Source organism: Salvelinus fontinalis, chromosome 33 (genome assembly GCF_029448725.1).
Source record: "Salvelinus fontinalis isolate EN_2023a chromosome 33, ASM2944872v1, whole genome shotgun sequence".
NCBI lineage: Eukaryota > Metazoa > Chordata > Actinopteri > Salmoniformes > Salmonidae > Salvelinus > Salvelinus fontinalis.
The window spans coordinates 44,598,513-44,623,729 of record NC_074697.1 but is presented as its reverse complement, the minus strand read 5'-3'; the positions used below and the strand labels follow the sequence as shown (position 1 = coordinate 44,623,729).

General features: G+C 41.8%; 1 protein-coding gene across 3 annotated transcripts in view; it reads right to left on the bottom strand.

Annotated features, from left to right (window-relative positions):
- LOC129832353 (leucine-rich repeat and fibronectin type III domain-containing protein 1-like protein) overlaps positions 1 to 25,017 on the bottom strand; it is a 154,283-nt gene extending 129,266 nt beyond the window's left edge. For all 3 annotated transcript variants that reach the window (XM_055896362.1, XM_055896364.1, XM_055896361.1), the window contains exon 1: positions 24,344 to 25,017. The gene's annotated coding sequence lies outside the window, so the exon portion shown is untranslated. The remainder of the gene's footprint in view (positions 1 to 24,343) is intronic.
- Positions 25,018 to 25,217: the final 200 nt, after the last annotated feature.

Sequence of the window (25,217 nt, the reverse complement as noted above, 5' to 3'; positions counted from 1 at the left end):
ACAGGGCACTGTGTGTTCTTCTGGCCCGTGCGGTGTTGAAGCTCTGCTATGTGACCCTAAAGGTTGTTTTCCTTCTTAATAAGCCCTTACTGTTACATCATCGCTGACACCAAAATAACTCTTCGTTTCTATTTTGTGCTGCTTTTAATTGGCTTTTAAATGGCGAGTACTGGAGTGACACACACAGGCACTAAAGCGCCCCGGCCCTGTTATTTTAAGATGCACGTCGTAAGGAGGAAGGCAGCTACGCGTAGATAATCCAAACTGACTACAGCACGTTTGACCTTAACAATGAAGTTTCAACTGGTAAAGTGTCCTTGCTTGCCAGCTGACCCAAGTTTTAATTAATGGGCTCACTGTAAAGGCATTACTCAGCCTCTGGACAGACATGACTAAGAGAAATCCAACAGACAATCTCTTTCACAAAATGGACCTTTGTACTGTATGTCTCTAACCCTAACCATGCTTTGTGACATACATGTACTGTATAAATAATGTGCTATTATTGTGAGATATATAAGTACAGTATGTTGCCACAAGAGACATACAAACCTATGCCTGTTGAAGGTGAAGAAATGATGGTTAAATGTAATTGTTTTGATATTCCAATGAGATCATGTAAGGGGCTGTGTAACTGGTGGCAGTGAAGTCAGACGCAGGAGAGCAGAACTAGGTAATAGCCGGAGAAGTTTAATATCAAAAACCAACGGCATAAAGAAAGAACCAACAGGGGTACAAAACCCGACGCACACCAGTAAACATGTGCGCAAGCACTTACAACAAACAGTTCCACACAAAGACGGGGGGAACAGAGGGTTAAATACACAACACTTAATGAGGGAAATGAGAACCAGGTGTGTAGGAAAACAAGACAAAACAAATGGAAAATGACAAGTGGATCGACGATGGCTAGAAGACCGGTGACGCCGAATGCCACCCGAACAAGGAGAGGAACCGACTTCGGTGGAAGTCGTGACAGATCATGTTGGTTTACGCCACATAAGGATAAATAACAAATGACTACCACTACCACAACCACAACCTTCACAACTACTACAATAGTTAATACAAAAGGCTACCGAGTACAGTACATTCACATAACTCTTCCGCTTTAAAGGGTGTCATTTTGTTCTTCGACACCCATGTGTAACATCCATCTGGGTGATGTACGGGGCCTATACAGCATCAGACTGCCCTTCACACGCCAATGCCTGTTGTGGAAAGACAAAGACTCTTACATGTGGAAGAGATGTCCTCTCTTTCAACTGCAAGTCTTGATGTCTGTCACAATCCTGCTACACAATGTTGTTCCATTCGTAACCTCTACGACAATAAGGCAAATGCGGGCACATGCGTTTGGGAAAGTAATATCAATGATATAATCTTGATTTTATATCCTGTGAAGGGTCATATGTTTTGTGGCAATTAGTTGACAATGTCCATTGTCTCCAACCGTTGAAAGCAATTATTATGCTTTTTTTTTTACAATTAGAGATAGCATCATGCTTACAACCAGAAAATAAAGGAGATAAGAATTGAACCAACAAGACAAAATGGCTCAAAATATAGAATGCTACAAATTAATTACCTGGAAACCAACTGCTGGCCACCGGAGACAGACAACCCATGATTCATTGACTGTTTAACTATCAGCACATAACCGTCACTGTCACAATATCATTTAACCAGTTATAGTCATTTGTAAACTGTCAGTTCTCATTAAGAGCTGTTTGTAATTCCCCATGCCATGAACATCTGTATTAAGGACAACACAGTCAAAGGCAACTGCAAGTGGGGACCCCTTAACACAAGGCAGTAGATCAGACATGAAATCATTGTTTCCAGTCTCTGTTGTTTAAATATTGTGGATGTGCTTTACTTTTCTGTGTACTCTCCAGGCCTTGCCTCCTTTAATTACCTTTCATTACAGTCAAACTGAGCTCACAGCCTGGTCTATGGCCAAATTCTATGATTCCTCCACACAAATATTTGTGTCAAACAATCATTTGCGCCTCAATTCGGCTGACTTGTCGCACTACGGGTAATGTGGCTCCCAAGTTTTCCCCCTCATCTAAATAACGACAATATGCGGCTTCTCTGGTCTTGTGCGTGACACCTTTAAATCTGCAACTCATCCTAATGGTTCCTAATTCCTCAGAAAGAAGGCCGGTCTCCCTGGCTGAGAATAGAAAATTCTGCCCGCCGCCACTGGCCTGGCTATCCATTCCATTTATTTTTAAACCCTCGCAGAGGTGATACTGGAGCTGGTGTGCATGCAACCTTCGTCTGCTAGGCCTAGTAGCCCCCCCTGCTCAGGCGTGAAGAGGGTTAGGTATAAATTAAGGAAGGGGAAATGACATGGAGAACAGGGGCACAGGGTGGAACTGTCAGGCCTTATCGGGGCCTATCAGCCATGTAAATGTCCACTCATAAATGATGAAAGATGTATTATCACACAAATGGAAAGGGTGACAGTGATGGATATAAATGGGTTCTGTCAAAGGTATTTCTTCAGCATGGCCTGGCAATTATCCAGCAATAATGAATTACTATTCCAATAGACTAAACCTCCAGACCCCGTCACTCACATGCACATGCTTCAATTCATCAGGGCATGGACTCTACAAGGTGTCAAACGCCTTCCACAGGGATGCTGGCCCATGTTGGCTCCAATGCTTCCCACAATTGTGTCAAGTTGGCTGGATGACCTTTAGGTGTTGGACCATTCTTGATACACATGGGAAACGGTTGAGCATGAAAAACACAGCAGCATTGCAGTTCTTGACAGAAACCATTGCGCCTGGCACCTACTACCATACCTCATTCAAAGGCACTTACATTTCTTGTCTTGCCCATTCCCCTTCGGAATTGGCACACATGCACAATCCATGTCTCAATTGTCTCAAGGCTTAAAAATCCTTCTTGAGCCTGTCTCCTCCCCTTTTATCTACACTGATTTAAGTGGATTTAACAAGTGACATCAATAAGGGATCATAGCTTTCAACTGGATTCACCTGGTCAGTCTATGTCATGGAAAGAGCTGTTCTTAATGTTTTGTACACTCAGTGTATGTCATGTGCACGTCATACTGTAGTTGTGAGTTGTGGATCACATCTGACCGTTTTTCTAAAAGCCAGGCAATTCCAATGTGGAATCAGAATGTGGTCTGAATGGCTGAGTGACACTCCAGGGCCCATTTCATCTTATTTTATGCCATAGAAAATGGATCTGTGTTGTTTTATAGTGTTTGCTTGAATACGAACAGCCCAATGCTTTAATAAGGTCCATTGTCTGTTATAGGATGCGTGAAATAATCATTCATTTTAAGGTAAACATTGCCTGGGTGAGAGAAATCAGAGTCATCCAAGGGCATATTGCAGTGTGTTACAGCAGTAGGTTTTTAAAATGATCACTCCAGGCCAGGGCCCATATTCTTTAAGAGTTTGATAATCCAATTTTGACCTGAAGTAGTTGGTGTCAAACATTTCCTGAGATGGTTGTCTTGTTTGGTCATGTATTAACACTGGGTGACAACATGTCACAACAGAGTGTCAAATTCAGAAACAAAGCCCAAGGATGCAATCACTGTCTTACACACTAAAGTACAATAGCCTTTGTGAGAAACAGCGCGTACAAGACAACTGCTGTGCTTCTTCACTACTGAACAATGCGACGTAAATCTAAGTCACAGACGGTCACATCAATGTCAGCAATGGTTCAATTTTCAAAGAAAACGTAGGTCTCAGTTTGTCTTACGACATGGTGCTGTTAGGTTGTCATGTTAGGCCGTGCTTGTCTAAGGGAATGCCACATTGCTGCATGGCACAGCCAATTCTTTGCTGAATACCTCTCAGAAAGTAAATTCTGTTTTGTACAGTGGTAATTTCCCTCTCCTCAAATACAGGTGCAATACAGCAGGAAACAGGTGAAAAGGGGGTAGGCTACTTTCATTGTTTAATAAAAGCTATAGACCTCTTGAGGGGATAGAGCCCATAGACTTAAACGAGGTAGTCTGCAATGCATCTTCCCAGAAGTGCCATAATAGGAGTATTTGTTATGCAGCATAGCCACAATAACATTGCATAGATGCCCCAACTGTCTTAAGTGGATATATACTTATTGATGGATTATAACTCAAGAGCAGGGCTGGGAAAAGCCCTAGCTCATTTCATAGCCCCAATACTCCTTTATTTGGATGTTGAAGGGCACTTCCATGTCCAGCGGAGAGGGAATATGAAGGTAATCTCAACGGTGCCATTAAATATACTCCTATCTCTCCACTCGCAATTATATATATCGCTCATAAAAATGGCTGACTGCTTTCGCTATTATTAGGAGAGAGGAACAGAAACAAAGAGAGAGAGAGAGGGGAACAACTCCTGTTGCCTCAGCCTTTTTGGAACTGACCATGCGTTTTGTCTTCTCTGGTCTGTTTGGCTTACCCTCACCAGCATAATTGTTGCTGTAGCTAAGTCTGTGCCAAGCTGTCTGAATCAGTTGGCCACGAATAGTGGTTTTCTGTTCATGTGAGGTGTCCGCTGGATAACGGTTGTTGCCAGTGTTTTTCATGGCTACTCTGGTTTGACTTCCCTGTGCCAGAGTGCCAGGTGGGAAGCTGCCACAAGACTAACTCGAAATTCAATTGGTTATTCTAATATCTTTTGACCTTGAACAAGATCTGCCTTAAGAATAACTGTGGAATATATAGTACTGATGTGTTCCGTTTGAATTCCAAATCAAGACGGGATGAACAAATGCCACATTCAATTTCAAATATCCCATTGAAGACTGAGCATGGATTGATAGATTAACACAGTATTGACATAAGTCACAGGGCAGAAAGGTCAGCCTTCCCTACACGGCTGTTACCATCATCCGTCTTTGACACCAGTCATTGCCTCTTGACTTAAAACTTAGCAATCACACTCTAATCAACCAACCATCATCCATTCAATACCAGGAGGCCACTAGCAAGGCCAGACTAGACATTTTCCCTGTCCTCCTCCCTGTCCTCCTTATTCATCTCTAACATAATCCACCATACTAAACGTGTCTCTTGTAGGGAACATGTTTTAAAATGGGTCTTTGTAACAGAAAATCATTTGGAGGAGCGTTGCACCTGAAATGACTGTAATTCATGCAATAAACGATTGAATAAATTACATTGACTGGCTCCAGTTTGAAGTGTCTGTTTTTGATGCATGGCAGTGTCAACTCCTGCACGGAGCACTTCTGCTCGCTTTCCCCCATACACAACTCGGAGTGCTGGATATCTATTAGACATTGCACCTTATCAAAGGATGCCTTCCTCCTAACTTCCTCAGAAATTGCAGAACTTGAGCTTTTAGAAGTGAAAGCGAAAAAAGCCTGTGATTTTGAGATTTTGCTTGGCTCTTTGACAATCACCATAACTCAATTATATTCCCCTAGTGCAGTCACCCGATTCGTAGGTTTGCATCCTGCTACTTACAAGAAGAGACCTCATTTACATTGCCATTGTGTATGATACGGGCCATGCTAGATGGTGCATTCGTTCCATTTTAGGCAATAAAAACTGTTCCTTGCAGGTTCTTGCTAAATACTGATATCAACAGCATGCCAGTAGCATGTTCTCTCACATCCAAGGTTAAGATCATGTCTTGAGTTCTGTGATCAGTGGGAGGATACACTAAAGATCAAGCATTAGCTTAATTAAGTAGAAAATGATATGCATTGGCAAAGTTTTTATGCTGATGACAGTAGAACTAATAAAAAACTATCTTCACTGTTTCTTCCTTGTTTTAAAAAGTAGAAAACAAGTAAATTGCTGATGCTCCTTCAGGTTGAATGCATTAGCATTTGGAAGAGCTTGGGGACCTGGCCACAGAAACCAGGAGACAGTATCACATCTAAACACACTCTCAGTCACGGGTGTTCTATTCTGGGTTGTTGGGCCACACAAGCTAAAGGGTACCAAACGTTTCTGTATATATTACAATTTTTACAACAACCTGAAGGTATGCACAGCAATTATGACAATAACCAAATGTTGTTCAGCTCATGAAATGTCTGAAGATAAACAATTAATTATGATGCAATTATAATTTGTCATGACACAAGCACTTTATATTGCTTATCTTTGGGCAAATGCGTTAGCTTTGTAAAGATGCCTTACCGTGGTATGGTGTTTACTGTACCCAGGTGAGAACAATAATTAGAAACTTTATCAACACAATCTCTGGAGCTTGCAACAACCAATTTCTAGGCACTGCTATTGTTTCATTTATCACTGTCAAGCTAGAACCAATGCTTTGCTTATTCGTGCTTTTTGCCTTATTTCTATGTGCTGCTTTTTACCTTATTACTTGTGTTCTGATTATGAGACACTACAGCATACACACCCACACGCATACAAACAAATGAAATAAGCATACATTCAAAAGTAATCAAAGAAAAAAAACTAAAGGATGAGCAACAGCCAAGGCAAAACAACTGTCTTATGGATGAGTATTAGAATGTTTGCAGACAGACAGACAGCGAGAGAGAGACAGCGAGAGAGAGACGGCGAGAGAGACAGCGAGAGACAGACAGACAGCGAGAGAGAGACGAGATGATTGATAGTGGAATTGATGGATGTTTGCATGTATATACTGTATGTATTTGTGAGTTTATGAATGTCTCTCCATCTGTATGAATGTGTTTGTTTGTCTGCTACAGAACACCACCTTGTATAATATACAGGCATACTTCTCCTGCCACCTACCCACACTAAAGGTCTGTTCAGCTCATTCATTCTCTACCAGCAAGGAAGTGACATCGGAAATGCATTCACGGGAGAAGGATACTGAATTAAATGCTACATTTACTTTAGAAGACAGCTGGTGCAGGGACTAAAAATTAGGCTTTGCACCATAGAGGTGTACCAGATTGATATTGTGAAGATTTTCCATCAATTCCTTCATAGTGGCAAAATACAAAATGGTCTCTGGCAAGAGTCTTCTGAATGGCTGGAGGGGGCACATCCCAGCAAACAAAGGACATCCTGAGGACATTTGGCGACGTTCCCATTAGGTTCCTTAAGGCTTTCAAGCGCAATACGACCCATTGACTTTCTGAAAATGTTCTAGGAGCATTAAAGTTCCAAGGATGTCACCGAGGACCATGTCAGGATTTTTTAGGACATTCTTAGGATTTTCCTTTTACTAATCCCTAGGACGTCGCGTGATTGTCCCAAGGGAACGTTATCTGGGGGACCTTTGTCTAGTTCCCTGTAAGTTACCAGGACGTCAATGAGGACCATATCAGGACCTTTTAAGGACGTTCTCAAGACTTAGATTTTACTAGTAAGTAGGACTGCGTGATGGTCCCAAGCGAACATTCTCTGGGGGACCTTGTTCTAGTCCCTGGTTTGTCCCAAGGATGTTTTTTGAATGATCTTGGGACGTTGTGTCATGGTCCTTTCGACATTTTGTCTAGTTCCCGGTTTGTCCCAGGGACGTCCCCAAAGAGGTTTTTAGGACATTCTTTGGGCGTGGTGTAATGGTCACCTGGAGGTTGTTTCTAGTTCCTGGTTATCTGGAGATAGTCACAAGGATGATTTTAGGACATTCTTGGGACATTTCATCATGGTCCCCTAGAGGTTTTTGTCATGTGATGGTCCCAGGTGTCCCAAACCATGATAAGTAAAGTAATGAAATGGTATGGTATGGTATTTAAGGTAAGTGGTACGCTGTTCAGCTAAAATATAGTGTAAAAATCGTTAATCGATGACAATATGATTACATTTGTCATGATCAATTAGTACTGACTTTTCAATATTACCCAACAGGGGTTTTAAACTCACAACTTCTGGATTTGGAGTTTGCTGATCTTTGTGCTGCACTACAAAGCCTGAAGAATATCCTAAACATTCATCAGCAATAATATTGGTTTATTCGGATCCCCATTAGTTTTTGCCAAAGCAGCAGCTATTCTTCCTGGGGTCCACACAAAACATGACAAGTAACAAAACACTGATAGACAAGAATAGTCACACAAATAAAATAAAAATACAACAATATGCTCCTGAGACCCCACCCCCCCAAAAACTTGTATATTTCTATTTTATTGTATGTGCAAAATTGTCCTCTGTAGTGGTCATTAGGACATACATATGAACACATTTACATTACAGTCAATGGGTACAGTACGTGAAAAACATAGTTGCGGCATCGGTGTGTCCACTGCAATAGACATTTATTGATAAACTCTTATTTAGCTCTTATTTAATGTGAAAAAATATATGCACTACCGTTCAAAAGTTTGGGGTCAATAAGAAATGTTCTTGTTTTTGAAAGAAAAGCACATTTTTTTGTACACTAAAAGAACATCAAATTGATCAGAAATACAGTGTAGACATTGGTAATGTTGTAAATGACTAACGGCTGATTTTGTATGGAATATCTACATAGGCATGCAGAGGCTCATTATCAGCAACCATCACTTCTGTGTTCCAATGGCACATTGTGTTAACTAATCCAAGTTTATAATTTTAAAAGGCTAAATAATCATTAGAAAACCCTTTTGCAATTATGTTAGCTCAGCTGATTAAAGAAGCAATGAAACGGGCCTTCTTTAGACTAGTTAAGTATCTGGAGCATCAGCATTTGTGGGTTCGATCACAGGTTAAAAATGCCAGAAACAAAGAACTTTTTTCTGAAACTCGTCAGTCTATTCTTGTTCTGAGAAATGAAGGCTATTCCATGTGAGAAATTTCCAAGAAACTGAAGATCTCGTACAATGCTGTGTACTACTCCCTTCACAGAAGAGCGCAAACTGGCTCTAACCAGAATAGAAAGAGGAGTTGGAGGCCCCGGTGCACAACTAAGCAAGAGGACAAGTACATTAGAGTGTCTAGTTTCATGGGAGCTTCATTAAATAACCTGGGAACTAGACAAAAACCTCCAGGGGAGCATGACACACTGACCCAAGAACATCCTAAAAACATCCTCAGGGTTGTCCCCGGCACCAACCAGGAATTAGACAAAACCTACAGGCGACCATGACACAACGTCCTGACCACTTTAGGCGACCATTTCGTGACATTCCGGGGACGTCCTAATGACAAATTTTTGTTTGCAGTGATGCCACGTCGGGGTGCTGCGGGCATTTGTCACTATAAATGAGTAGGTAAGTGTCCCAGAGCTTGGATAAATCCACTTCGCAGGGCAGAAAATCCATCTCGAGTAATGACCCCAGTCTTATCAGCAAAGCCACTGCCATATCTGATTGGTATAAAGGGCCCGTTTCATTACACACAGTCCCAAAGTCCAATGCATACCATATCAAATCCAAATCAAATGTTATTGGTCATATACACATACAGTATTTAACAGATGTTATTGCGGGTGTAGCGAAATGCTTGTGTTCCTAGCTCTACAGTGCAGTAGTACCTAAAAACAATTCACAACAATACACACACATCTAAAAGTAAAATAATGGAATTAAGAAATACATACATATTACATTGCGCAATGTCGGAGTGGCATTGACTAAAATACAGTAGAATAGAATACTGTATACATAAGAGACGAGTATAGCAGTATGTAAACATTATCTAAACATGATTAATTTAAGTGAAGAGTGCTCCATTATTAAAGGGGCCAGTGATTCTAAGTCTATGTATATAGGGCAGCAGCCTTTAAGGTGCAGAGTTGCGTAACCGGATAGAAGCCGTCTAGTAATGGCTATTTAACAGTGTGATGGCAGTAGAGAGATACAGTAGAAGCTGTCTATCGGTCCCATCTTTGATGCAGCTGTACTGACCTCGCCTTCTGGATGATAGCGGGGTGAAATGGCCGTGGCTCGGGTGGTTGATGATCTTTATGGCATTCCTGTGAGATCGGGTGCTGTAAGTGTCCTGGAGGGCAGGTAGTTTGCCCACGGTGATGCGGTGAGCAGACATGATATAATATAGATATAATAGGAGCAGCATGCAAGATTACCTCACAGATAAGCAATTTCTCAGCCATTCCCGAGAAGAAGCCACAACTACTCCGTCTTCCAGATCGTCCCTGAAATTGGACCAACCAATCAGCTACTACGTTTTTAAAGCCAAATTCATGTCACATGTCACTTGCACATCCTCATCTGCACATCTATCACTCCAATGTTAATTTGTTAAATTGTAATTACTTTGCCACTATGGCCTATTTATTGCCTTACCTCCTTACTTCATTTGCACACACTGTATTTAGATATTTCTATTGTGTTATTGACTGTATGTTTGTTTATGTGTAACTCTGTGTTGTTGTTTTGTCGCACTGCTTTGCTTTATTTTGGCCAGGTTGCAGTTGTAAATGAGAACTTGATCTCAAATGGCCTACCTGGTTAAATAAAGGTTAAATACATTTTTTACAACTTTGAGAAAGTAAACCATTTCGGGCATAACTTGTAGGACGCTGCATCGAAAGCAAGGTGAGCTCGAAAAAGGAATTGCTGAATCGAGGTTACTCTACTTCTCCCACTATCCTTCCTTCACCATACAGTACCTATATGCACTGCACCATACATTACAGCACAAGTTTCTCAGCATAATGTGTTCATTCTTCCACATATGTGACTTGTTTCAGGAAACTAGGTTTATGTCTCATGTCACTACTACACAGGAGCAGTATTTGAACATAAACATGTTTTTTTTGGCAGAAATGCCTTCTGGAACATGTGAACTTTCATGTACCTTTATAACAAACTTGTATTCCATCCATAAATATGAATAAAATTGTTAAATTGCGAGCGTAGTTGGTTTAGCCACAGGAAAAGGCAGGATCCTTCCGACTAGCCATGATTGGCTGAGATAATGTATGGGCTGGACATGCCCGTAGATGAGTTTGGATTGGTCTGCCACGTAGCACGCTTCTGTCTATAAAGTCAGCTGTTCAGTATGTGTTGACAGTCCTTTCTACCGCAACGTTTTTGAAAGATATAACGTTAGCCATTGAGAACTACAAAAATGCTGCTACTTTTCTCAACAACATTGATGCCCTGAATATAGCAGGCACTATCAACAGCTCAGTTGGAAAAGGTGATGGGCTACTTTCTGCACACGCCACATTCAGTGTGAACCGGAGTGACTTGACACAAAGCTGGCCAAACAAAAATGTTGCTTCAAACAAAACAGAGTTAAATGGTTCCAGTCTGGCGTGAAGCATTCATCTATATGGGTAAGAGTCTAGCTACAGTTTACAGATTTAAGCTTCTCATTTTGTCATGAAGTCATTTATATTGCAAGTTAAAGCATACTGTTAGCTAGTTAACTAGTTTGTTAGCTTTAGCTACCTGAGGATTCATACTAGAGCTTGTTTGTAATGTTTGTATTGGTAGTTGTATGAGTTGGGGTTATGCCGGTTCTTTATTTAACTAGCTACTAAAGCTAGCTACATGTCTAAACAAAAGACTCCACTTCGGACGGATTATTACATGACCCATCAAATTAGCCAGGTGTGTCTGGGGGTGATTATGGGCCATCGATTCTATTTCATGACATGTGCACATGTCTAAACAATTCACTATTGGTGGTTATAGCATTTCCTTCACATGACCCATCAATTTAGACAAGTGTGTTGGGTAAGCGTCATTTAATAAAGATTTTTTTTTTTTTTCTTGACACTTTGTGTTTTTGATATTGCTCCTATGCAAGTACTATCACTGTACTGTTTCCACCTTCTGTATCCCGTGCATGTGTGTTAAGGTTGTCGTAGTCGTTCTCCTCCTCAGACGAGGAGGAGCATGGATCGGACCAAGATGCGGAGTAGTAGGTATTCATGTTTTAATGAACAAACAACAAACACTACAAATTACGAAACTCTACAAACGTGACTAACCTGAAAACAGTCCTGTGTGGCCCAAACACTGACACAGGAAACAAACACCCACAAAACACCAGTGAAACCCTGGCTGCCTTAGTATGACTCTCAATCAGGGACAAACGATACACACCTGTCTCTGATTGAGAATCATACCAGGCCAAACACAAAAATCCCAACATAGAAAAACAAACCTAGACCAACCCACCCAACTCACGCCCTGACCAACTAAAACAAATACATAACAAAGGAAAACAGGTCAGGAACGTGACAATGTGACAAACTTAGATTTGATTTGATATAGTGTGTGTTTACCACATGGCCTCACATGTGAATCTTTAAAGAGATGAATGGGACAAAGGCCTAAGAGGGTGTGAACGATGCTGAATGGGTGTAGACAAAGAAGAGCTCTCCAGTAGGTTTACTAAAACATTCAAAGGCCATTTTCTCAAAAGTGAGGTTACAAGTTGATCAACTTTCAAAGCAGAATTACTTTCCAATTGTTCCTCAACTGCAGTGTGTGATATACCATTTTCTAGCTCAGAATCATACTTTTATTGAATGCAAAAAACACAGTTTCAAATTTTGCTACTTAAGACCGAGTCGAGTTGGTCGGTCACATATAGTATGCCTCAACACATACAGTATTAGGTAAAACTGCTTAACTTCTTCAGTACGGCGAATCAATCAACATTTGTCCCCCTTTCTCTCTCTTTCCTTCTTCCATTTTCTACTTAGCCCACATGAATATAAAGTGTGTGTGTTCATTGACTCGCGTTCGTTGCGCATGAGTCGTCTCACACTCCTTGCAATTTTTGTGGCTGATGGCGATGGGGTTGATGAGCAATGGGGACGTGAGAGAGGGGGTGGGAGTGTTGACAGCTCTGACACTAGGAACAATGAAAGCAAACAAGAGAGGATGAAAAAAAAATGATGCCACCTGTCAGCCAGCAATAACATTGAGTCTCTCAATAATCTGACTGAATGTGTTATTTACCTCTTGAAAGGGACACAAAAGTGGAAACCTTTCGGGGGGGGGGGGGGGGGGGGGGTTGATGGGAAGGAGAGATTGAGCTGCTTTCGAAAAGGAGATGTACAAAACAAGGGATGGGAGAGAAGGCAGAAGGAGGAACATGGTGCTGTTGAAATGCTACAGTCTAACTTTTTATTCCAAATAGCCTCCCTCTGCAGTTCCTTGGTGGAGGGCTTTGCAGAGCTGAGATGTAGCCGTGACAATGAGAGCTACTAGGATTGTTTTTCATTTGATGGTACATGGGAATTGATTTTTACTGGGGAGGGGTTTTGGGGGTATATGGAGCTAAATCCTTGACCAAAGCTTTAGCAGAGTCTTGCGATTTGCAAGGGTAGATTGAATGTTACATTGTTCACTACTCTGAAAACATTATTAAATTTATTATTTTCCTTTTAATTGGTTACACTCACATACTCCTATGAAATCAATTTGTGGTCTTGGGAGGACAACAACAAAACTGTACTTTCTTGACCTTGCCTCTACCCAAGCACAGCCCAAAATCTTATCTGCCAATTTTGCTCTTGTCTGTAATCCCTGATGTGCTTATGTGCTGCCTCAGAGCAACCAGATATCCTGAGATTATTGCCTTGGGGTTTACCATATAATATGTATCCAGGGAAAAGAGTGTAGACTCTTTTCTGTATTGCTCCAGTGAAGGGTTTCCAGAAACATTAACGGAACACGTGTCATGTATGCAGTGCAATACACACACATGTAAATGCTGGATGATTTGATTCATGTTCCATGATAGGTGACCTACTGTAGTAGTAACTAATTGACTTGAGAGTAGACAAATGGCAAATAGTATGAGATACTCAATATAACATCTGAATGATTACTCTGATTGTGCTATTCTAATCCTCTGCGTGTCTCCACAGACGTGGTACGCCCCACATTGATGTATGTTATCGACTCCCCATGTGCAAGCATCTCAAGAGTGAGTTAGATACTCCACAACAGGTAACATAACTACTGAATATCAACCTACAGAGACATCTCCTCCTCCAGAGTTACAACTCCATTGAGTCTAAAGGGCAGCCTGACTTCTGACAACGTTTTGCAGGGTGGCCTACATAGCTCTATCTGTGTGCTGTTGCTGGGTGGGGGAAACCATTTTCCTCAGCGTTCAGTGCATGATGGGAAACAGTGCTTGGTGCCAGACAGTGTCAGCGCCCAGTAGGAATCTAATCACCCCAGTCTCAGCAGGGAGCTCAACCACCACAGCCACTCTGGATGGACTCAGGCTGCAGGTAGTAAAAGCCTGCTTCACCCCACCCACCAACTGATCAATGAGTGCTAAGGTTCAAGAAAGAGTAGGAGAGAAAGAGTGTGTGCATGCGTGCGTGTATGTGTGACATGGGAGCGCAAGGCTGAGCTGAAAGGATGGGGAGAAGGAGGACATGGGAAATGGGAGTGTGAGGTTTTCGAAATATATTTGCTATCAGGTATTGATCAGATGATCAATTGAAGCAATTAATGGTTGAAACAAGTTTGCTGAGCCACCGTTATTCTCTCCTTACAGCACTCAACCCACAATGCATTGCAGAGTCTCATATGAAAAATTAATGAGGACCCCTTTCATGGGGAATACATCAAGTGCAGAATTACAAGAGGGATGCAGCTCTCACACTCCAAAGACTCAAGGCTCACACCTACTGATTATTTTGTTTTTCTTTCTGACACATGGATTACACCATGGCCCTAATAGAAAAATAGGTTTCGGAGAAGTCATATGCTGTAGCTATGAGAGATAGGGAGAGAGGTAGGTAGAGATAGTGAGAGATAGAGAACGAGAGACAAGGATATGTGTGTGTGTTCTACTCTTTTCAGTTTATCCCTTTTTTATTAGATTAAACAAGAGGATGTAGAAAAAAGCTGGTTTTAATTACCCTGGGCATATTTCACTGGACCGCTGTTCAGAGAGGTATTAAAATTATCCACAGTTTATTTTTTGAACCTTTAATTAACTAGACAAGTCAGTTAAGAACAAATTCTTATTTACAACGAAGGCCTACAGTAAATAGCCAACAGAGTAAATTGATATGTAAGATATTAAATCAATGATCATTTCATAGTGGGCACATTATGTGTCAAATTGCTGTAGTGCAAGTCTGCTAGCTAGATTAATAAGATTCCATTTTTTATGTGTGGGATAAAGTGTCATTTACACTTTAATGCCGCAAAACCCAGAGCTTTGGCAACGAATCTTCCCTCTTTTTATCCTATACACTTTATCCTTTTGTATTGGATTTTAAATTATCTGAGTATCTCAAGAACGGGGCGGTTATCAGTCCTTTTCGCATGTCGAAAAAAGTGGAGACACAAATTAGTGATTAGCACTTAAAAAGGCTGCGGGTCATATCAAAGTGCTGACAAAGTGAAGTTAGAAAATTCATGTTTATTGAGATCAGAGCGAGAAGCTCAGAATCCTCATTCACTCTCTCTCTCCTGTCCTCAATCTCAAGCTATTTGAGTGCATTGCGCCTTTGGATATTGAAGCACGAATGAGCAATGGATATGCCATTTCCTTGTCACCGAGATGAGATTGAAAACTGCATTCTGACACACGCAGGAAAAATATGACGCACTCTGAAACAAAGCTAGAATGATGTGATTAGAACTAACATTAAATTCAAATGTGATCAGAATTTTGTGGAAAAGAGATCCATTTACTATGATACTGTTCTTGCAGTAAAATGACAATCGCCCTCTAGTGGCCTCATGGGTGGAATGTTGATCATATTTTTCAGAATTTAATAATTAATCCTTTGACTCGTGCGAACACACGGGTGTGATCGTTCTACAGTGGTCCCTGCAACGTACGCTTAAACCAGTGTGATTAGAACACTTATTTAGAACGTCCAGTTACGATTGACGCAACAGTCAGTGTTTGAGCTGGCCAAACTTTTTTCACAGAAAAATATTGCACAAACAGTCTTTACAAGGTTATGTCCTTAATGTAAGCAGTTTAGTTTTGGATGCGATATTCAGACATTTCCAGAAATAGCAACAGCATAGCACAATTCTCATCCAAACCGGAAAATGTAGGTTACATTAGTCGTAGCACTAACTGGGGAAAGAGTGACACAAACGGTCAACTCTCAGCTGACAGAAACCATAATGTGAATTAGCTAATAGCAATTGCTATTTAAAATTCATCACCACAGGTGACCTCACCAGTGATCAAAAAAAATATATTGAAAAATCCAAAGTAATCCGATAATGGGTAGTTTGTGCTCGCCGCCATGTTTGTTTTTTCTCGTCAACCAAAGCTAAGAGGTTACAAGATGAGTTGGGTCTGTTTGTATATGGATGTTGAAGGGGGTGTGTCATCTACCATCATTCACTTTCCTCATTCACTTCCGGATGTTTAATTGAAAGATGAGTGAACCATCCCTTCACCTCGTTTTGTTATAATATCTTTGGACAGACATTTACGTGACATCCGGAATGCATTGTATGATGTCAACATACATGGCGCCACACACAGCTGGCAAATAGCTTCGCATTAGCTCATTACAATCAGTACAATCTTCAAAAAAGTATAATTTGTGTCTATGACAATCTATGCAAGAATCGCAATACATGATTTGTCACCAGTACTTGAAAACGTGAATAAAACAGTAAATACATTATGCTCCATACATACATATGGTGTGTTACAGTAGAAATGACATCACAACATACAGAAACTATGATGATAGCTTAATAAAACACTTACTGTCACAGGAACACACACAAGTTATTATTAGTAGTGTGGGCGCAAACTGTAAAATGTGCCAGGGAGGAAAAAGTTTGTGCTTGGGCTCTTGGCGAAGATAAAGTTTTTCCTGCTCAGTAATGCCTCAAATGTAAATTGTCCGCAACAGTGAAATGGGCTACCTCGATGTGAATTAACGAGGAAGCCGAACACACCTCAATCAAACTGTTGTCAGAAAATCACACTCAAATTGGTAAGTTGAAACATAGTCTATAGATAATTAGCAGGCGGCGTGAATTTGCTTGAGGGCGGCGTGGGTTAACTGTCCAGTTGCGTAACAATCACATTTTGGAACGGTGAGTGCATTCTGCGATCACACACACATAACAAAATAAACTCATGCTGGGACGACCATTAGAAATATTTGGAACTCACACGTGAAAAGGTTAATAAACATTCCTTCAAAGAAACAATTTTGAAGCCAAATCAAAATGGAACACAAAATGTTATCTTCTTATGGCTGTGGGCGCTATTTTCACGTTCGGATGAAAAGCGTGCCCAGAGTAAACTGCCTGCTATTCAGGCCCAGAAGCTAAGATATGCATATTATTAGTAGATTTGGATAGACAAAACACTGAAGTTTCTAAAACTGTTTGAATGATGTCTGTGAGTATAGCAGAACTCATATGGTAGGCAAAAACCTGAGAAAAAATCTAACCAGGAAGTGGGAAATCTGAGGTTTGTAGGTTTTCTATGGTAGAGTAGGTCAGGGTGTGACTGGGCGGTTGTTCTAGTTTATATTTTCTATGTGGGGTTCTAGGTTTATTTTCTATGTTGGTGATTTGTATGATTCCCAATTAGAGGCAGCTGGTTATCGTTGTCTCTAATTGGGGATCATACTTAAGTAGCATTTTTTCCACCTGTGGGTTATGGGATATTGTTTATGTTTAGTTGCCTGTTAGCACTGCATTGTCGTCACGGTTCGTTTATTCTTTATTGTTTTATCTTTGCTAAAGTTTCACTTCTTTAATAAATTATGTGGAACTCAAAGTACGCTGTGCCTTGGTCCGACATTCATTACGAACAACGTGACATGAGGTGTGTACTTTTGTTCAAAGTAGATTTGTTTAAGACTACCAAGAAACAACCTGATTTAGCCCACTGCAGTAAAAGGTTAATGAAATAAGGGAGAAGCACAAGATCTAAGGCGTGAATAGAACCTTGGGGTCCAGAGACAGGCACATTAGCAAGAAAGCTAGCTCCCTTGGGGGAGCTGTAATTGTGCTTATCAACGCCACAGTCATTACAATACAATGGGATAAGTGTGTAATGTTAATGCATCATGAAAAACTAAACCATATTTGGTTAATATGTTGCTGTAGCTGGCAAACAACACACATCCATGTGCATGTACATATTCATACACACGTGAGAAGTTCAATAATCCAGTTGTCTTTAGAAGGTCTAATATATTTTGAGGCTGTGCTCCATGGCTAATTGCTTCTCTTTCCAGGTGTCTGCTACTACATGACCAGGCTACTGTGCTGTTAAACACGCTCGTTAAAACATCATGTAGTATCAAGCCTCTCTCCACCCGGACGTGATCGCCTTCGGCTGCTCATCTCGAGACCTTAGACCTACATACAGTATGCAGAGGCAGGCATGGCTACTGGAGGTGTGCACTCCTCTCACATGGGACACTCATTCATGTTCTATTCGTCTGAGAACAAATTTGTTCGCAGATGCACAACATATCCTGGCCATGGTTACAGTCAAAGCAAACATATTACACATAAGTAAAGACAGTGGTGAGGTATAACACTAGGGATTAAATAATGCAGGGTACTACAGCGCTCCTCTACTGTCCACAATGGATGCAGTACCTCTCCAGTTTCATAGCTACAAATTGATGAAAGCCATTGATTGAAAGACGAGTCAATTTGCCTAGCTAGTGTCTTAGACTGGAACTATACTGCAGCATTAAGGATCTGTATATTGCACCTGCAGCTATCGTCTCTAGACTAGTCTGTGTTGGTGGGTCTAGCTGGTCTCCTTGGAGATCATGTCCATGAACGTCTGCTGGGGTGGGATGACGGTCTGGAGGATGATCCCTGGCCTTTGTCCTGCAGGCTCTCACAGGGGGAGAGAGAGAGGAGGAAAATGGGGTTTCCTCTTGTTTATTAGCCAGAGCAGCCATTTGTCCACATCTTGACGTAATAGTGAGACTACCTCCATGGCGTCACTCCGTGTCTGCTGGAGCTGTGACGATGGATGGTAGTGGTTGAGAACGGAAGCATCGATCATCTATTGGGCCCCATCATCCTCCCACTAGGCCGACACTGGGTGACACCGCAGGGACGCCCCTGCCTTGACCCCGGCGAGCACTTGTTTCCTCTACCGTTGACCTGGCTCTGAGTGGGAGGGTGGAGCATGGAGAGCCAAGCAGCATTGGACTAAGAAATTGATGATCGAGGAAGCACAGGAGAGGAATACTTATTGCTTACAGTACATGCAGGGTCAATTTTGTTACCCTCCACTCACAGACACATTGATAAAAGATCATCTCACTCATTACACATTGTTGATCTTGCATTGATCAACTAACTGTGTGATCCCCAAAAAAGACAAAAGCAGTTTAGATTGAATTGCATATCAACCTTTCATCAAGCAACCAGTAGGGACTTGACTATCCATGTATTTCCATGAACTATTTATGAATCATTTTTATTGGATAACGAGGCTGTTAGCCAACAATAAAGGCAGACAGCTCAAGAAAGTATTATCCCCCACTTTAATCTCCCCTCTGAAGTTCTCTATTGCCTCTGGTGGAAATATGATCCGGAGGGTTGTGCCAGCTGTGGTGATTTACGAGCTGGAGGGAAAGGTAATCATGACCTCTCATTCACACCGTGTCTTTTCTCTCCTTGCTGATTACTCTCTGATGTACAATGCCAGCCATGATGGTCTTATTGTTTTGATTTCTTGCCATTGAGTATCTCCTTTAACCAGGGGTGACCGACCTACCATTGCATTCACCCTTAGAACAACATATTTACTGAGCTGGATATTTTCACTGTTGCCAGCTCATATCATCACAAGCACAGCCTTGTACTGGATGCGGCAACATTATTTTCTGTAATGATGTCAACCATGGCCTATTTCAGAATCCATAAAACTAAGCTTGTCGGCTCCAGTCACTGACTAATGTGGGTCGTAACCTACACTACGTGAGAGTATGGGTGTGTGCATATTGAAGCTCAGAGGAATGTTGGTGTTAAAAAAAAGAAGCTCAGTCCCACTTTAAACAAACAACTACTGTACGTGTTAAGGTTTTGGAGCTGGAGCTGTTATGTCACACTTTATACAGCATGACAAACATACATTATTTTGAAGAATATGTCATGAGTAATGCTCTTTAAAGCATTTATAACTAGTTGTTTGTTTAAAATGCTCCAACTTCTCCAATTATGTACATTAAGGGGAAAGAAAGAGGGAAAGAGGAGGAGGACAAAGAGGAGGATATTCAAGGTGAAAGTGATGGCTGAGCTTGGGGTGAGAGTGGGATCAATGGTGGAGGAGACTACTGAGGGTCAGTGGGCAGCTAGATCACAACAGAACAGCCAGCAGCCCTGATGAGGTATTGAGGGCCTGCCAGCTCACTGAAAAGGTCTAGCAAGGCCTCACTGCACGTGGATCAAACCGTCATCAAATGGGGATTAGGACCAAAGCTCAGGTGGTGATGGCCACACACCTTAATTCACACAGAGGGATATATGATTGTAGACCTTCTGATGGACAGAGAGATCAACTAATCCAAAAGGTATACCATATCCTGAATATCTGTGAGTAAGCCTGTTTGAAAAGAAAACAATTTACATGTGGTATAATTTCATTATACATGTGTTATGTAATGTATTTCCATTATGCAATTAAAGGCCACCACTCTAAACAATGATGAGGCAAACATACATTTCACTGAACTAACAATGATATGGAAACTTATCATGGCTCGATCATACAGTCCCTACCCTATCTGCATTGGTATTTCCAGCAAATTAACCCCACACACATCATTACTTGTCACACCCTGATCCGTTTCACCTGTCCTTGTGCTTGTGTCCACCCCCCTCCAGGTGTTGCCTATCTTCCCCATTATCCCCTGTATATTTATGCCTGTGTTTTCTGTCTGTTGCCAGTTCGTCTTGTTTGTTCAAGCCTACCAGTGTTTTGTCTCAGCTCCGGTTTTTCCCTTGTCTCTTTTTCTCATCCTCCTGGTTTTTTACCTTTGCCTGTGCCCGCCCGCCTGACCACTGTCTGTCTCTGACCCAGAGCCTGCCTGCCATCCTTGGCCTCTGTTCTGGATTATTGACCCCTGCCTATCTTGACCTGTCGTTTGCCTGCCCCTGTGGTTACAATAAACACTTCACACAGTCTGCACTTGGGTCTTTCCTTGATTCCTGATAATTACTAGTTAATGACCTCATGCTTATGCATGTATAGCTTTTATAGGGCAGCAGGTAGCCTAGCGGTTAGTGCATAGGGCCAGAAACCGAAAGGTTGCTAGTTCAAATACCTGAGCTGACAAAGTAAAAATCTGTTGATGTGCCCTTGAGCAAGGCACTTAACCCTAATTTGCTCCAGGGGTGCCATACTACTATGGCTGTAAAACATCATGTTTCGATGCACCTATCAAGTGTGTCACAAAACATTTCCTTTTTTTTATGTATCAAATTGTGTATGAGCTCATGCTTGCAAGCCATTGAGTTTGCTTTACACATTAATTTCATGCCTATTGCGGATGGGAAATGTCACCCTTTCTGCATGAGTTCTGCCCACATCTGAAGTTCATCAACCCGATTAGGCTACTGACTGGAGCATATACATTTTCTCTATAACAGTTGCAAAAGAGGATTACACTTGACTAAAACAATGAGAAAACAAACCCCAGCCAAGTACAACAGTACAGTATTGGCTGCAGCCGCAATGCTGTAGATTTGTTGTTCACACAGCCTATTTTTATCTTAATGCTGACAGCAACCACGCCACTGTTCACACAACGGTGATTGAGATAATTGGGTGCCATTTATCCACGGTCTCGCTCAAAGCCTTAGACGTTTTCCCCCATGATGCCTTGTGGTGCAACGATGGTAGCAACGGTATGCATTCTATCCCTTTTCTCCCCTTGTAATTCCCCTTTTATAATCTATATAGTGCCCCAGCATGGGGAACCTGTTTACAGGAGTTGAATCAGAGGGCGATATTTACTCACCCTGAAAGCAGGGAAGAGACTGCAATGAGTGAGTGTGCCTATTTCAGGTTTATTACCATGCGGGGTAGTTCAGACAAGTTATTTAACATGTGCCAAGTCTTCAGCTTTGATGGAAAGAAGGGAAGGCTGGGAGTTAAAGTAGAAACTCCCTTGAGCTATCGCTGTGTGTGTATTGTGTTTGACAGGCCATGATGGACGGCAAAAAGGCTAACTCTACAAAGGATTCACCTTACCAACCTAGCTGTTCTAAATTATTCCCTGCATGGGTAATTCACAATAATACACCTACATTGTAATAAAACCACGCTAAACCAACAGCAAGTCTCAGTTTGTATTCCATTGTGTGACTACAGCTGAAGTTCATCCAGGTAGCGCATGGAGAGAGTTGCTTGCTGGATGCCAGACTCTATTGATCAAAGCAGGCAGTAACAGTGACGCTAATCCACTACAACCTGACCTGCCTCACAAAAGCGCAAGACTAGGCCCTGTTAGGTCCCTACCAACCCACTAACTCCAACTTCACAGCTGCCTCGAATGTTAACAGACACAATAGGACTGCACAGCCCTCACTTACCACAATGTGGGATAGTCAAGGGCATGAATCATTGCTGAGCTGGGCTGGGGAGGCGTGGTCTTGACTGGGGAGGGAATGAAGAGAGAGAGCAGATCCGTATGCCTCAGGATGTCTATTCCACCATAATGGGCTACTCTGTTCTAATTCTCACCCTACTGACAGAGAGCCCGCTCTGGGCAGGCACAGAACACCAGAGAGCCTGGAGTAGCCAGGTACAAATGCATTTTTGTTAGCACCAGCCGTGTCCACCTAATCCCACCCATGGGCTATGAGTTGGAACTCACATACACAAGCATACACACACACACTGCTAGGAAGGTGTCAACATGCTTTTTTTGAGCTACAGCAGTACATAAAATATAACCTAGACTGAAACACACACACACACACACACACACACACACACACACACACACACACACACACACAGGCTCTCCCATGACAATGATTCAGCCTTCATCCTGCGCAGTCCCTCCCCAAGGAGGCACAAACTCTAACACCAGGCAGCAAAGTGGTCTTCAGCTATTGACTGGTCAATAAAGTCATTTTGGCTTTTTATGAGGTTTAAAATGAAGATTGCAAAAATGTATCTCGTGTCTATGAGTCTACAGGGCCTGAATATTATTCAGAGCCTTTCATATTCAGCTCAGCAATAGTCATCCTCAATGCTAAATACAAACCTATCCATATTGGCACCAGAACAGGCAACCACAGGTGCTGGCTGACCTAGAGGCAAGGATGTCACAATGGAGACGAAAATGCTAATTGGTGCACATTAGAGACACGTCATATTTCAAAAAGACTATCAGAATTGTGTCAGATATGACCTTCAAATCAAATGACGCCCTAATCGCTGACGCATGAAGATTAGTGACTTAGCTGTCTTTTAATTACATTGTAGCCTAGATAGAAGTGCACTCACTACATTTCGTACATGAGAGTGTGTAGGCTAGGTGCTGAGTGGTTTTTTGTCTGTGTGTGAGGCCGTCTCTGAGATTAAGTGTGTGGGTGTGAAGTGCGAGAGATATAAAGTAGAGCACCTTGTAATGCTCCATATGAACGTTATCGAGGCACACACATCGCCTGAGTCACAGTTATCTATTATCTATCGTTTGTTTGTGCTTCAGATAACTAATATATTCATGACTATTCATTTGATCATGATGCAGCGTAAAATACATAATGCCCTCTGGCTCTCAAAACGGTAAAGTTTCAAGGATACCGTTTCGGGAGCTGTCTATTGCACTGAAAGTCTCATACAGCCAATTCGTCAGTGAATTCAATGCTAACGTGGGAGAGCTGTCCATGGTGCTGAAAAGTCTCACCCAGCCACATCTGCCTGCGAAAACAATGCTAGTTCTGATTTCAGTGCAGCCTACCTTACCAACCACACTCCTCGCTGTTTCTTTCGCCCCTATATAGCTAGTCACTGCAAGCACAGAAGCAAATGAAACATACCTAAAATGTGTACTCATTCAAACAGAGTTAACGCATTCCAATGCGGTCAGGATTGCAGGCAGCTCTGGCAACCACAAAGCACACCATTTCACACCAAATTACACCAATTAGGCCTAAACATGTTTTAGTGTTTCACTAATTTCTGTACATCATTGAGACACTGCATAAAATACTTTGCTTTGATAACGTAAATATGCTTACAAAACAAATTCATATATTCGTGCATTATTAGCTAGAATGGAAAACATACTCATTCGTGCACAAATAGACTATATTTAATCAAACGGACGTCAGATATTAGAATGCATGTTGGCACAAGGATGGCGGTGCAGGCTATCGTCAGTAGTGCATGCCGGTAATTCTTCAACTAATAAAAATGCAGCAATGTTCAGGGCTGTTCTCCTGCGAAATTGCATTCCAAGTCCCAGAAACCGCCGTTTCATTTTCGAACACGTTTACATGATTAATGCGTTATCAATTAGCTTACCTTTTTGGTTTGAGCCCTCTCTCCAGTCCCTCAAAGTCGAAAGATCCCGCTCTCGAACGCACGGTGCCTGGCGATTAGCGTCCAACTTTGCACTTCTGTCCCCACACGGATGGATCCGATTCCTGCCCAGGGTGAAATAGGGTGAAACGGCGTAGGGTTGCTCTATAGCAACGCCAGTCGGGCAGCGCAGGGAAATGTCTGAGCGCGAAAAGACGCACACCCAGACAGGAGACAGGCTTCAGGTACCACCGGCCACAGGTATAGCAAACACACACTGGAAAACGCACAGGAATAACAAAGATATAATAGTGGAAAGTTACTACTATAAGGGGGTTTTAGTAAATCAAGCTACAACTATAAGGGGGTTTTAGTCAATCGATTCGGTTTCATCTGTGCTGGGTAGCAATGCCTCTTCACACCTCGGTTGCAGTGCAAAATGTCCTTGACTAACATGCTGATCACATTTATCCAATGGTTCCTGGCACAGCGTTCTTTGAAACGTTGTGCTGTCCGTTCCCCAAAATATCAAAGAAAGCGTACAAGTGTTAGAAACACACTGCAGTGTATTGAAACGGACGGTACCGTTATCCAAAAACAATCACGCATGCATTTTGGAGAAAAATTATGCAGTAACCTTTATGAACTTTGTCCAAAATACAAGGTGCAGGCGTGTCCAGCGTTTCTCCAAAATCCAGAGCTGGGTTCCTACAACCTCCCACAAAGCCACCACTTTAAAAAAAAATACATCCAGTGAAAATAAAACCTATCAAGCGAAGGAATATCCTATATCAATGAATTACATCGCTGTCACCTGATATACGTCCCAATGAGGTTATTGGGCGAATGACAAATGACCGGAATGATTTACACAGCA